The sequence below is a fragment of the Podarcis bocagei genome (genome assembly GCF_964188305.1).
Source record: "Podarcis bocagei genome assembly, chromosome: 5".
Lineage (NCBI taxonomy): Eukaryota > Metazoa > Chordata > Lepidosauria > Squamata > Lacertidae > Podarcis > Podarcis bocagei.
The window spans coordinates 61,386,768-61,402,343 of record NC_138129.1 but is presented as its reverse complement, the minus strand read 5'-3'; the positions used below and the strand labels follow the sequence as shown (position 1 = coordinate 61,402,343).

The 15,576-nt window shown below is 40.2% G+C and overlaps 1 protein-coding gene across 3 annotated transcripts in view; it reads left to right on the top strand.

Annotated features, from left to right (window-relative positions):
* Positions 1–15,576, top strand: part of DAB1 (DAB adaptor protein 1) — a 656,563-nt gene that overhangs the window by 385,291 nt on the left and 255,696 nt on the right. The gene's annotated exons all lie outside the window — the stretch shown is intronic.

The following is a 15,576-nucleotide window of genomic DNA, read 5'->3' as shown; positions in this document are numbered from 1 at the left end:
GGGTGGAGTTTTATACCTGTGAATTTAAAGTGACAGAAAATCCAAATTTTAAACTGTAGGACGTATCTTCCTAGCTCTTGTTGGCAGTTTTTGGATGTAAGAATTTACTTACACAATAAAGGGGAGAAGCTATTATTCTCTGGAGATGCCTGACTTAGATTGAACCTCTGCCATAAGAACAGAATTGAAATGCATTCAGTATGCATGTTCAGATTATTTTTCTGTGATCTTTGGGTCTAAATAATGCCTCATTGGGCAGTTTATGGAGTTTATTTCATCTGAAACCGAAAGCTGTTTTCATCTTTGAGTTTTGCTCCAATCTAAGAAGAACCACTCTTGTCTTGCTTAGGCAATGCCTCCTGAAGGAAAAGGGAACTCATGAAAAAATAAACCAGGCACACAAATGAGTTTACCAAGACATGGAAAGAATTGGGCTCCAAGCAGAAAGCCTTAGCAGTTTCTACCAAATAGCCCATTATCTGTTTCATTGAGCAAGCCAATATCTTTTCTCAAGAGATGTATGAAACTATTTAGCCATTCAAGTGATGCAACTAGCTGAACATTTTAAGGTGCTCTTTAACTTGATTTATCAGTCTCTGGAAGTGTGTCCTTGATAGCCTCTGTGCCATATAGTGACTATCCTTTTTTCTTTCTTTTATTTTCTTTCTTCTTTTTTTGCCTGATAGCTGTAATTCCTCATGACCTTCAATTACTGGAGCAGTCATAACTAAATCATCAATACTTACCACTTCAGAGATTTAAATGATAGGTAGCCATTCAGGGTAGGTGAAAGGATCTAAGAATTACTAGACTCAACATGACTGAAAATCCATCTTGCACTGTGTGTGTAGAGGAAAAAAATTCAGGATGTTTTAAAGAAGAGTGTAAAGGAAAAGGTAAAGGGACCCCTGACCATTAGGTCCAGTTGCGGATGATTCTGGGGTTGCGGCGCTCATCTCACTTTATTGGCCAAGGGAGCCAGCTTACAGCTTCCAGGTCATGTGGCCAGCATGACTAAGCCACTTCTGGGGAACCAGAGCAGCACATGGAAACGCCGTTTACCTTCCCGCCGGGATACCTATTTATCTACTTGCACTTTGACGTGTTTTCGAACTGCTAGGTTGGCAGGAGCAGGGACCGAGCAACGGGAGCTCACCCCGTCATGGGGATTCAAACCACTGACCTTCTGATCGGCAAGTCCTAGGCTCTGTGGCTTAACCCACAGCACCACCTGTATCTCATAGAGTGTAAGAAAGCATAAAAGAGAAAAATGCAAAACCTAAGGCCTCAATCATGGCTATCTCGGTAGTAGTTACAGTTGTGATGCACAAAAGTAATGAGATGTGATCTCACCTCAAGTATCATTTCTGGTGTTGAGTCTGTGATTCTGACAACCCCCTCCTTTTGTTGTCTTCCCAAAGTTGGGTAAGGAGGCACCCAGCCTTGGGGAGGAGGCGTAAGGGCTTGGGGAGGAGGCGTAAGGGTCCTAGAGCCCCCCACTGCCTTCTAGTGCTAGGAAAGCACTAACTAGGCTTTCAGAAGGAGGAAGGAGGACTCTAGGACCCTATCAGAGCCTCACACCTCCTTACCAAATCCCAGTTAGTGCTTTCCCAGCTTTGGAAGGCAGCATGAGGGCTCTAGGACCCTTATTGGGCTTAGAGATGGCACCTGCTTGGCTCAGCATTGAGTGGGTGCACACTGCTCAGACAGCCCTAAATCCACCTCTGCTCCTGCTTGGACCTAATGTCCTAAACTAGAAAATGAGGTGCCCTAAAACGTACTTTCCCATTTACCCCTGAAGAGAGATCCTACATATGTTCAGTATGTACATGAATAGCCTCATTCATGCCATGGATATTTGGAAGCTAGAATCAGGGACAACAGGAGTAATGCCATTCCGTCGTTTCCCTTGCTTCTGCTAAAAATATGATGATGAAAGTGTGTAGACAAGACAATGAGAAAACAGGGATGGAAGGCCAAAAAAACCCTTAACTAGACACCTGAATGGGGGCAGGGGTGGAGTATAATATGGAATAAGGTAGTTTGCATATATCCTTTGGGGGTCTAGTAGTAGTTAGAGGTTTTGCAAAGAAAAAGAATTTATAAATGTGAACCAAGCTGTAGCTCTGAAATCTGACTATTTCCATGCTAACAAAGCCGGGATTCATGTGGAAATGCTATGTGCTCTTTAGAAACTGAATATAATCCAAAAAATATTGCTATTCATAATGAATTAACTGAACTGCAACTCACGACACAATGGAAATCATGTGAGCGTAAGTGCTCAATGTGAGCCGATAAACAGCATATTGGCAGTTGTGGTAATTTGTGTCTGGAATTTTTATCTCCCCTTTGCATTTCCATACCATGAAATCGTACTGTGTGACTCAGTCCCTGTGTGGGTTAATCTCCTGAGACTGCAGAAGGAAATACAACTTCCCTCCTTTGCAAAGATCCAATATAAGCTTATTGCATCTCTTTTTATTATTAAAACCACAAACTAGCCATTCACATCTTCCCGTGTCACATTTATAGGCTCAGTGGTAGGGCATAAAGTAAAGTAATAGACCAAGCTTTGACATTTAATGAGCTATCTTAGAGGTGACAAAATCCTGCCGCATTGAGTATGAGCAAATATCTTCAATGATAATTTTCTGTATAACCTTTTATATTCTGAATATAACTCCATGTGCTTTTTCAACTGATTTAAAGTCAGAATGTTCTTCTTGAGTGAATGTCGTATGAGACCAAATAAATAAACTAGTTAAATTTTATAAGTATCAGTAAATAACTTTTCTGAACATGATTAGCAAACCTGTCATACCAAGGTCTGAAGATGCTTTTGTGCAAGCTCTTTAAAAATGGAATTGAACTGAGACTCTTAACTGCAGAATTGAACTGAGACTCTTAACCTATCCTTATGTTGTTGGATATGTTGTTTTCTCAGCTTCTGGTGAGCCACTGCTGTCCTGTGTGTGCTGCTGCTGTGTATGGTGTATTGGTATGTGCACAACAGAATAGTCAGCAGAGAAAAGAGGACAGGATTTCTAGACCTTTTATTGTTGTGCGAGATACAACTGAGATTCCCTTATCTACACAACTGTTCAAAGGCTTCTACTTGTGTGCATCAGGCTAACATAGTGGTGAAACAATTAATCTCAGAAGCCTCTAGCAGCTCCTAGTAGGCTAGATCCTCATGTCCCACATGCCTAATGGGCCACTTTGATAGGTGGGCAGAGTCACTCACCTGTCAGGCACCTGGCATCACTATTAATCCAAGTCAGTCTGCAAAAGAAATTCCTTGTACTGTGTGGTTTGATTTCAGGTCTTTTTGTTTCAGTTCAGCCAAGTTTGCAAAGAAAAGAAAAAAGTTCCTTTGCACAGATAGGTTCTACCGAGTTGCTCACAACTGGTGCCAATGCCGGTGGACTTGCATTCAACCCTGAACTAAAATTCAACACCAAATGCAAGGCCGGTGTGCAGAAGGAATCAAGTCCACTCAGGAGCTCCAGTTGCGATTTTCCAAGTGAAGTCATTCCCAGTGGGATTTGCATTTGATGCCAAATGTAAAAGTCCCCAAATGCTTGCAGAGGGGGGAAATGATGTACAATTTAAGACTCCTGATAGTTCTCTTTGTAGACATGGCATTCCCCATCTGACATCATCTGGGGCAATTGGCCATAGCAGGGAGAATATCCTTGTGGGCCAAATTGGGTGCCCTGCCAGGTGTAATTTGGCCTGCAGGCTGGAGGTTCCTCATGCCTGATCTAGGCAATGACTCATGTGTTCACGTCATTTATAGTTCCCAGTGTTGAAGCGAGTCTGCTCCAGACCACATCACTCACTGTACAAGGGGAAGGGCCTTAGGGCACAAGGGTCCACTGCAATACCAAGAATGGACCATCTGATATACCGGGTGAAGCCTCCTGATCCAGATTGTCATGCTGATTTCTTCTTTCTGCCTCTTCTTCATCTGTTTTGGGTCCTCTGCTACTGGCAGTGTTTTGGGGGGGGGGGTGGAGGTGCTGTGGAGCCAAGTAGAATCCAGCCACTTTTGGTACCACTCTTATTTCCTGCATTTTCATCCAAAAGTCCCCCTCCAGTTTTTGCAGGAAGAGGATAAAAGGAAGCCCTCCCAGTGTATATCATTGCTGAACAAAATGTAATGCTTTCATAATTAATTAGATGTGCACTAATCTGCATCTGATATTTCATGTCTTGCCAACCCTCAGCCCAATCCCAAAAGCACTTTGCCAGAGTGTGTCCCAGCCAATTCAACAGCCCTCATGTCTGCAAAGTGCTTTGAGAAAGAATCTGCTTAGGCTAGATTCCCATTGACTTCACTGGGCAGCAGATCAAACAACAGTTCTGTCATCAGAGCAGGGTGGAAGGACACTCTGTAGTTAATGAGGCTCCCTACATGTGATCTATTCATTTCTGCCCAGAAGGATTCCCTTTCCATGAAAACCCACATATATCTATAGCCATCAAAAACTATCATTAAAATATTCATTATGTGAGCATTGCATCTTCATTATTTCCGTATGTCAGGTCCCCCCCCCACTCCCCCAGTATTACAATTAGCTTCTTCCATCTTCTTTCCTAGTAGGTGGTTAAAAAAATTAGTAAGTAATGAACAAAATAGTTTTCAGACCTTTAATCAAATACAACATTGCATGCTAAAAACATTAATCACCATCAATTCGACATCAAAGTTGTTACAGACAAACATGATAGCAGAAACCTTCTTACTTAACAAAAAGAAGGCATCAGCTGTCATCTCATTGTGTCTATAACATACACATGAGATTTTAAATTGCTTGTCTTTATTTTAGTCTTACTCCAGAAAAAAAATGGATGAAGTCCATTGTCCTGATAAATAGGAGCCTGAATCAGCAAATCTTTTGGCTCAGATTATTATTGAAATCCTGGCTTTGAGGCTAATTTTACATTTTAAATCCATGTGAGTTAAGATTTCATTATTTTAAGCTTAAATGTGTTGGCAGAGGAAAGTCTGTAATGACTACTCAATTAACAAAGGTGATGGCCAGCCAATTCAGCCAAGCGAAGTCTGAGATATTGCATGCAATCCCCAAACTATGTAGTATAGTAATTCACAGACTGAATTTGCAATGAAATGTTGCAGTGTGGAATGTTCCTGTTCAGGTTTCTAGCCATGACATGCATTTCCTCTGTGCCAGTTTTTCACTTCCCTCCCATAACAGCCAGCATTCCATGCCCAAAGTGTTGGGTCCGCCACCGGTTTCCCCCTAAATATTATTTTGTATTTCTGCAAACCTTAGAGCTCCCCCAAAGTCATAGATACCTGCCTTTTGTGTGTGCATGGTGTTATTGTGGCCTGGTACTAGGACAACTGAGTTTGCAGTTAGTATATATATGATTCTTATCAGAATTCACTAGCTTCCTGTCAAAGCAAATAGTAAATAGCTTCAGATTTAACCAATATTGGTTCATGCCTCCCACCACCGCCAATAAATGAGATTATGCTGGCCCTTAGCACTTTTAGATTGATTGGGCTACACTTGACTTCACTGTGACCAGTCCTTGAGTAACTGATTTTTCAGGCTGCAGCCACTGTGATTAACAGCAGCAGTTGCTTTCTGAGAGAGCAGGAAACTGATCAGAATGAGTTGGTGGAGGATCTCAAGAAGGCACTGCTAAGGAAAACCTGTATTTGGTCCTGCAAGAAATTATTAAGGTGCAAGTTAAAAATAAAAATATATTATTTTTATAAAATGAAAATATGGCTTGTACGTTCATTCAGCTTTAGAATATAGTGGCCTCTGCAGTGTTTGAGAGGACTCAGTTTGTATCTTTCAGCTTGTCTTTTGGGGCTGCATTGCTGTTACTCTTCAAATAAAATGATTGCCAGTAAAATTAATGTTGTAAGCTGATCAGAGGGCAGACCTGTCAATCACCTGATTCAGTCTAGGACAGCTTTCTGTGTTCCTAAAAGACAACAACTTAAGTGTCAGGTGAGACAAACTGGTTGTTTAGCATACAGTCCTGTTAAATCAGTGAACAAGAATAGCCTTGTAGTTATGAGACTGTAGTGAAACCTTTCTGATTCAAACCTTGCACCTGCCATGAACATTCCAAATGGCCTTAGAAAAGCTAGTATCTTTCCATCTCAACCTCCATCTGCAATGCAGAAATAATAGCCCAGACCTACCTTACAGTGCTGCTGCAAGGATTACCAAGATAATGTATGTGAAGCTCTTTGAACGCTCTGAAGTGCTATATGAATGCCATTATTGAATATATGCTTAAGCCTTTTACCTTTTCTTCTTTTCTTTTTGCTTTGTTCCGCAAAGTCAACTTGCTTTTTTCATTCATGAGGCTTCAGAATATTCTGTTATCACTTGCATTTAGGCGTTATGAGGCATGGCTGATAAGAATGAGAGGGAAAGCACATTTGTAGCATTTATGAACAGTTCTACTCTTAAAAAAAGGATGCTGCTAGCACTTTGTTATATATGAATTTCAGTGTCTCAGGGAAAAAGATAATCTAGATCATATCTGTGCAGGTATCGCTCATACTCCCCTCAAAGCTGCATTTCTGCAATGTTTCTTTGTTGTATAAAAATTGTCTGCCATGATCTCTCAAAGATCATAAATGATTTGTGCTCCTGTACAACATTATCATAGGTTAGTTTAAATGGCTCCCGCAAGGAGTCTGCAGAGATTTCCCTCAGCTGTAAGGTTGTTACAGAGATCTAGTAGACTCCGTTTGCAGGAAGAAAATGGGATGTGAATTCTATCAACCTCTGACAGGCTAATATGGGCTATTTGACTTTCAATTTTCCATTATTAAGTTTGGCAGCTGCAAGTCCTCTGGAAATAAATGCTTATATTCAAAAAGGGTGTGAAGTATTTCACTGTTCCTTCTCTTGGCACAATATTGCAAGTAGAACTCTTGGCTGACTTGTGAATATGGTCACCCCAAGCAACATGGATACTGGTGTGCCCACAATTGCTCCTATGCTGGCCAGGACTTCTGCCCAGGTGGTTCCTGTGGAGCAAGGGTAAGAAACCTCAGCACTAGGAAGACTCATCAGGTCTTCCTCAGAACTCCCTCCAGGCCATACCCGCTTCCCAGTCAAACCCTATTTTCTAAGGCTACAGCTCTCACATCCTCCTGGAGTGGTTTTGCCTGGCTGTAATGTTTCCTTCAACTCTGTTAATGGCTCTTGCCTGGATGAAGGATAGAGAGGGCTGAGTGAGTGTACGCAGAGATTCACCTACAGTAGAAAGGTTAAAAATATAGTCGTTGCTCCACCCAGTCTTGCTGCTGGCCCTGCTGGTCATTGACATGTGGCCCCTAGAAGTTTGCACAGGAGGGAATGCAGCCCTCATTCTGAAGAAGGTTGCCATCCCTGCTGTAGAAACATATCTGGTTTAGAATATAATGCCAGTCTAACACTTTTCAGTGGCCTACCCGTTGCTTGCATAGTATGATAAATATGCTACTGGGCCAACAATGCGGTTGGGAACCTTCAAATGATATAGACCAGTGTTTCCCAAACTTGGGTCTATAGCTGTTTTTGGACTACAGTTCCCATCATCCCTGACCACTGGGTCCTGCTAGTTAGGGATGATGGGAGTTGTAGTCCAAAAACAGCTGAAGACCCAAGTTTGGGAAACACGGATACAGACTTCAGCTAGTGCTGGAGTTGCAGGGTGACAGCAGCAAACAAGCCACTCAGAATATGTGTAAAGGGGTCTAAGACAACAGCTGAAGACAGTACCTCAGGTACCATTAGGTGAGGAGAGAGTAGCAGCTACTGTGAATGTATCCGCACGATCACATCTTGGGTTTAATGAGCTGTGACCATGTCAGATAATCATACCCCCAAAATAAGGCAGACATATAAAGCTGGCACTGTTGGTTTCTACAGCAACCAGCACATAGCAGGTGGCTGATGGATGTGTTGTAACAGAATGTAATGTGTACATTGTAATATAATGACTCTTCTTGAACGAATGCTAATCTACGTGGGGATATTTCAGAAATAAAAAAAGGAATTGAATCCCGCCCCTCTTGTAATTGAAGCTTTATTGTCTGCAGTCCAAAGGTTTCATTTGGTTAAAAGGTTAAGCTGTGGAAGGACTGGTAAGTCCGATCACTTACTCTTCCCTGTCAATTGTAAAGTTTGTCTTTACTGGTTTACTAACCAGCAGTTGGAAAAAACTTGTGGTTTGTAATATTTTCAGTATCTGAAATCCACCACCATCTGGGAGGAAATCCTTCTCAGAATGATTCTCAGGCTTACCCCTTTTCTAAGAAATTCTATATGAATGGACATTATTTCATCTTTCACAGAGAGTGCTGAGTCCCACTTTATTAAAATACTTTGCAACCAATTACATTGAACTGTTCAACATATTTTATCCAATGGTTTGATAAAGGACCAAAACATGGGTATAATAAAACCTCCAGACTACTTTTCACATAGGAATTGACACAGGCCAACTTAAGTGACACAGTGAACAGGTGAATAAAAGTTTGGGTAAATCAAATTTGCATGGCAAAGGTTCAGCTTTGTTGTGTCTGATGATGCTAATACCTTCTCACAGAGTGAATGGTGCTGTCATTCTACAGCCTGAGTGATGAATCAGCCGAGTGCTCTTAAAAGATTTTCCCTTACTGCTTTAATATAAAAATAGATCAAACTTCTGCACCTCGGAAAAGGTATGACTGGCATTTAATTATGTGGTATGAAACCAACTCAACTCCCTTCTGTGAGGAAACTCAGATATAGATTTGTCTCCTAACTTCATTTCTGAGCATATGGTAGTTTATTGTGCTTCTGAAACTTTTGAGCTATTCCTGCTGTGCACCTTTCAAACTAGCTTGGAAATTATTCATTTTTTAAAAAAAATAGACGGTTGATCCACAAGACAGTCATTGTGTTGTGTCTGTCATGAAATGAATTTAACAGTCCAATGACGGATGTAAGAATATGAGTTTGAGGAGATCTCTTACTATTCTATGTTTATTGCATCTATTTCTTAAAGAAACAACCACTGTTGCATTTTATTACTTTCATATCTAGTAACCTAGCTTTATTGTAAGAGAAGCTTATTCTTATTCTTTATCATTTCAGTCCCAGTCTAAATGGCCAGCTACTCACACAGACCTGCTCAAATAAGCCCAGCTTTTCAGACCCTGCACAAGTTAGGAAGACAGCTACCAGGAAAAGGGCTTTTGTCACCTCATATATGAAACATTATCCTGGGGCAATTTTGCCTGGTACCAAATCTTATGGGTGATATCCCACATAGTCACATTCAAATCAATGTACAAGTCTTAAGTACAACTACAGTGAATTATCAGCGTGTGTATATTTAGCACCAGGTGAAGACTCCTTCCTGCTCAAGGTCCTTTAGTATCTTTTACTTACTTAAGTCCTTAATTCTGCTTCTTAACAGAGTTTTGTTTGCTGGTCTCCTATTTAACTGTGCAAATCTATACATGTCTACTCGGAAGAAAATTCTGTTGACTTCAGTAGAACATGGATATGATCGTGGTGCTCTTTTGTACAGTTCTAATTGTAAACTGAAAGGGAAGGGGTGTGGTATTGACAGTATGATCCTATCCATATTTATTTTGAAGCAGATTCTGTTGTGTCCAATAGGACATAGTACAGTGGTACCTCAGGTTAAGAACTTAATTCATTCTGGAGGTCTGTTCTTAACCTGAAGCTGTTCTTAACCTGATGTACCACTTTAGCTAATGGGGCCTCCCGCTGCTGCCACACCACCACTGCACGATTTCTGTTCTTATCCTAAAGCAAAGTTCTTAACCTGACGTACTATTTCTGGGTTAGCGGAGTCTGTAACCTGAAGCATCTATAACCTGAAGCATCTGTAACCTGAGGTACCACTGTATTTAATTGTGTATAGTTGCATTTGCAAGCCTAGGCTGAAATCCAATACATAGTTATATGCAATCAACTCTCATTGAACTCAATGAAGCTAACTTCATAGATTGTGCTGTAAATAAATATTTTATTTTGAATCAATGCATAGCCATCAAGTTCCATCTACAGAAACTGTTCCAAATGTAGAAGCCTGAATCATACAGTTTACTGTGCATGTGGTTTATGCAATAGATTTGTGGATCCATGGGTATAACTGCAGCTGCAGCATCTTCTTTCATGGCCACAGGTACAACTGAGAGGTCCCAGAACATTGTAAGCCTCTGCTAGCCAGCATACTCCATTGAGAACCAGAAAGCTATCTCATTATCTTTTTTTTCTAAAATTGTATTTTTTAAAAAACCAGTGACAGAAACACTGGGAACTGCTAGCCTGATATTTATTTCTTAAAATACTTTTTGTTGAAAATATCATTTAGATTTACAGAATCCCATTTAATGCTTAAGAATATAAACTGGTACGTCTGGGTCAGGCTGAAATCAATATAGTTATCATTGCACAATTGTCCAGCATAATACTCTATGATTGGATAAAATGCAATTACTTTGAATCTGGTGTATGTTTTAATGGAGAAAATAGAGTGAGATCTATATCAGAATATGGATTAATACTGATCATGTTGTTCACACCCACATCCATATTCTTTTAAAGTACAGCTATTTGTTTCAATGATGCACTGTAATTGAATAGTCATGTTCTGCAGAACGTTAGCTTAGTTAAAAAATATGATACCCCTGACCTTTTTAATGAAGTGGTTCCTTTTGAAGTAAGGATATTTTTTTGTTTCAAGTTTCAACTTGAGGGTTTTCAGCAATTAAGAAAATCACATGCAGCAAACATTCTGTTTTCATCAAAAGGCTTTGAAACTACTCAGCCAATTCACACCAACAAAGCATTATTAAAAAGCCAATCATATCTAGGCAATAATAATGTAATGCAAATGAACAGAAGTAACTCATGGACCTTGAAATACAAAGGGCCACATAGCACCAGTTACCTGACTCTCTGTTTCCTAATATCAATATGACATCAGAACAACAAAGCCAATGTCAACTAGAGAAACCATGGTAACTATGCCTGCTGTCTGCCACTGTGACAGCCAATGGCACCCTGGAAAGGGAGGCAGGAAGAAATAGGAAGAGCTTGGAACATAGAACAAGTCAGTGGATAAGGAATGGGTTTCAAGGCCATCAGCTAACACTAGAACCTATTAATTGTATTTTTGAAGGGTAATGTTAGCTGAATGCACAACAACTGACCACCGTGCACATTTCCAGGTTATTTTATACACTTTCCAGCAAGCCTTGGGAAGAAATTTGCATGCCCCAACAGCATTTTGTGGCCAGGTTTATGGCCAGATCATGTGCACATTCCCCACAAGGAATGGTAAATGTGCATAATGGCTGGTTGCCATGTTTATTTTCATTTCATTTTTCATTTGTATATCACCTTTCAATGCACAAGGCAGTTTGCAAGCTGAAAAAAACAACAAAATATGCATGATCACCATCTTATAACAATCTGACCCAATAAAATCAATCACATTAAAAGTATGGTTTAAAATAAAGAACTTATATCAAAGTAACATTCAATAATTAGAATAGTACAGAAAAAATCTCAAGATGTCAACAAATCATAATTAAACAGAAATTCACTCTCAGCAATTACAGTAAATAATTATTAAATTATAATCAATAAAAATAACAGCAAAAATACAATACATAAAATGTTATACTACATTCAAGAAACCCATGTGAAAAGACTGAATTGAGCTACAAGGTCACATCACTTTTAAAATTATTAAAAGAGAACCCCCCCCCAAAAAAAAACATACACCTAACTCCGCTTCTTTTCACAGTCACTCTGTTGTTCTTAACGCCATGGCCTGCCTGGGAGAAGCTGTTGCTCAGCTGGACTTTACTGAGGGTGGGAGAGGTGAGGCTCTTTTGCCCTTCTTTGCACTTCTCAACCAAGGGAGCTGACAGGACTCTGAGGCAGAGTTAAAGTGAGATGGCGCAGCAAGGTCTATATTAGCCATTTAGCTCACTGTATCCCTATCTTATGTGTCTGGTTCCAGGGGTAATGACAAGACTTGGTGAGAGGGCCATGTAGCTGCAAATGATCAGGACCTTGGCCAACTCCCTGTGGAGCAGGCATTGGAGATTATAGATCAGCAAAGTAGGAGAGTTGCACAAAGCAATTGTCTGCAGCCAATGTTGATCTTTAGTACTCCTGTGCAACAGAGGGAGCAAGTTCTCTCCCTCTCCTGTCCCTGCATGCCCACCCGCCCCAGTCTGCTCCAGAACTCAAAACAGATTTGCAGGGGTTGCAGGAAAAGGAATGGGAGGGGGAAATCCATTGCACAAATCTTGCACAAATGGGGTAACTTTGTTAGATCTCATTGTCTGATGTTACTTGAAGGTATCCTGAGTAATACCTCGGGCCTACAGTTCAATGGGACTTGGGAGTCTCCTGCTTCCCTTGGCTGTTGAGTGGTAGCAGTGGGGTGCCTCTCTCACTGTGGAAAATTCTGAGGTGGAGTCATCCTCAAAGTCAGTGGGAATGGAACTACTTTCTCACGTGATGTAGATTTGGATCATTCTGGCTCTGTAGACTGTCCTTCTGTAGTGGTCCCTGGCAAGGTGGGAATTTCTGGGGTTCTGACTGGGTGTGATCCTCCCCCATTCTTCCCCATCCTCTCTATTATCATTACCTGGGTCCACAGTGCTCACATCATAATACTTTCCTTTTAGTGCATTTCAAGTACTTGACATATTCAGAATTCATAAGTTGAGGATATGAGTAAATAGTTGTAATAAAAAGGCAAGACTCTCATTTGCTTCACTGTATACAGATAACCAAATGCCCGCTGACTCTACGGACTTGTTTCAACAGAGTGAAAATCTTTCATTAACCTAACAAGTTCCAGGTGCATAAGATTCCGAATAAACAAAGAATATCTCCCATTTATTAATTGGCTTTTGCATGGACTTTATATATTTATAAATTCACTGACAAAAGGGTGTCAACAAGCACATGAGATTCCAAATAAACAAAGGAGCTCTCCTCTTTGCAAATATGTTTTTGCATGGACTTTGCATGTTTATAAATTCATCGAAAAAAGGATGTCAACAGTGCTCTATCACTCATTTGCAGAAACTGATTAAACAAGTCTAAATGTGATAATTTGATATTTTGGGAGTCTGGATAATTAATGTAGTGAAATTTCTTATACTTTGTAGGCTGATCATAAACGTCACTGCTCTAAACAGGAGCAACTGTGCATTTTGAGTGTAAATTTAGAATACTTCACACATGTAAAGTTAATATTCATCTTGTCTTCAATATTCATATTGCCTTTTAAACTAAAGTGTCATAAATATATGTTTGAAGTTGGTTATCAGATTCATATATGCATAGTTGTGATTAATGTTTGCAGTGTGTTGTCCTCTTCTTTACAAATCCAGATAAAAAGTTTGCCTCACAGTTGCTTGGCGGTGTTTAGTTCTTCAGGGGACTCCTTCTTTGTGCAACTAAACATTGCAATATCCAAACATAAAAGTTGTTCCCCCCTGATTAAATGTCTCATTATTAAATAGAAAGACTTGAAACAGTACGTTCATCTGCAAGAATTCTTACTTTTAATTCTCAAAAGATCTCTTTTGCTGCATGCATGGAACACATTAAGATTAATGATTTAGAAATGTATACAAAGGGGAACAAACAAAGGCTCTGTTGTTTTTGAAAGAGCCATGTGTGCTTTTGTCCTTCACAAATTAGGCAATAAGGCATGCCTTAATTGTCATGGTTTTTAAAACAGCCTTCCTTTAAAGACATTTAAAATATGGATTATTTACCCTCTTTTTAAAGCCCTGCTATGCAAAGATCAATACTTTCTCAGGTTTTCAAGAACTGACCTCCTCCAAGTGTGGTTGGTGGTGTCATAGTTGAAAAGCATTACAATGATGCACAATTGTCTTGATTAGATGGATGCCAGAGAGTCAAAGATTTAATGAGGTGCTCTGGAGCGTAATCGGCCTCACTAATGGGTACTCACTTTGAGTGTATTATTCAACAAAGATGAATTGCATTCCGTACTATTCTACAGTATATAATATTTGCAACATGGTACAACTGGAAGCCAACTTAATGAGTTCTCGATGCCTATTGTCATAATAACAACCACTGCTATCTAAAGAGAGAATCCTGGGGTTTGTAGGATAGATTTACATTGCTTTATTAGCTGTGATTTGAGCATCGGCCAAAAGTGTGCTGGGTTAGCATGAGCAACAAAATGAACATTTGGCATTAGATCCATGTTCATTTAGAAAGCCAGACAAGATTCTGTCATAGAGCCAAAGAAGCAGCCAGATCAGATGTTGATTGTCATTCAAGAACTGAGAGAATATTTGGGGACCTCCACACAACATGTAGTCTTCACTGAGTCAAGTCTTATTTCAGGGCTCTGGTGATGCAGTCCTATGCATTCTTCTTGAGAAGCCCTATTGAGCTCAGTAAGCATGTATGGGATTGCAATCTGACATCAATTTAATGGTGTGGGTCATGTTTTGTATGTAGGGCAGAGTAGCAAATGGTTAATTGTGGGCAGTAATCTAAAAACCATGATGGGCATTTGCATGCTTTGATGTACCATTAATTTAAACTGGGAAGTTTGCCAAGCTGTGGCTGGACAAATATTTCTTTATTTAGAATGTAAATAAAATAATAATCTCAATGCAGTGTACGAGATAAAGATATAAAATCACAAACAGCACAAAAGTAAATACTATGCTTTCCAAGTCAAGTGAACTTCTAGGTGATTACGTGAGCAAAGCAGGAAAGCAATGCAAGCCAGGATTAGGGAAGTCAGTTTGTTTCTCTGTGGGGGCCCAGTAGAAAAAAGTGGAGGTCAAGCCAGACATCAGTGCTTGGTCAGCGCTGAGGAATCGTGCTAATTTAGAACTGAGTCAGATCAAGATTGTAAGCAGAAGAGCACTTCTCAGGTTTCTAGGCAGAAATGAAGCAGAAACATAAGGACAGCTCAAATACAGGGATGGATGCAGAATAAAACCATGATTTCTGATCAGGTTGAGCAATGGTGTGCAAACGACATTATGTAGAGCAGGGATGGGACATCTGTGGCCCTCCATATGTTGTTGGACTACAGCTCTCAGCATCTCTAGCTCTTGGCCATGCTGACTGGGGTTGATGGGAGTTGGGAAACCATCAATACCTGGACAGCCAGAAGTTTGCAATACCTGGTTTACAGGTTGCCTTTAAGGAAACAATAATGATGAAGAGCAAAAGAGGCTCTGTTTTAGAGTTCTTGTTCCATTCTCATAGGTGAAAGCTAGTGGCTTCTACTTTGAAATAAACAAATAAATTAAATATGCTCCTAAAGATATGTTGTTCTCGAAGCTACCAGCATGAGTTTGACCAAACTGCTGGAGGCAGTGGAAGACAGGAGTGCCTGGCGTGCTCTGGTCCATGGGGTCACGAAGAGTCGGACATGACTAAATGACTAAACAACAACAACAACAAATATATGTTAGCAATCCTTCTCCAGCCGCTGCCGCCGCCGCCACCACCACCATTATTATTATTATTACCACCC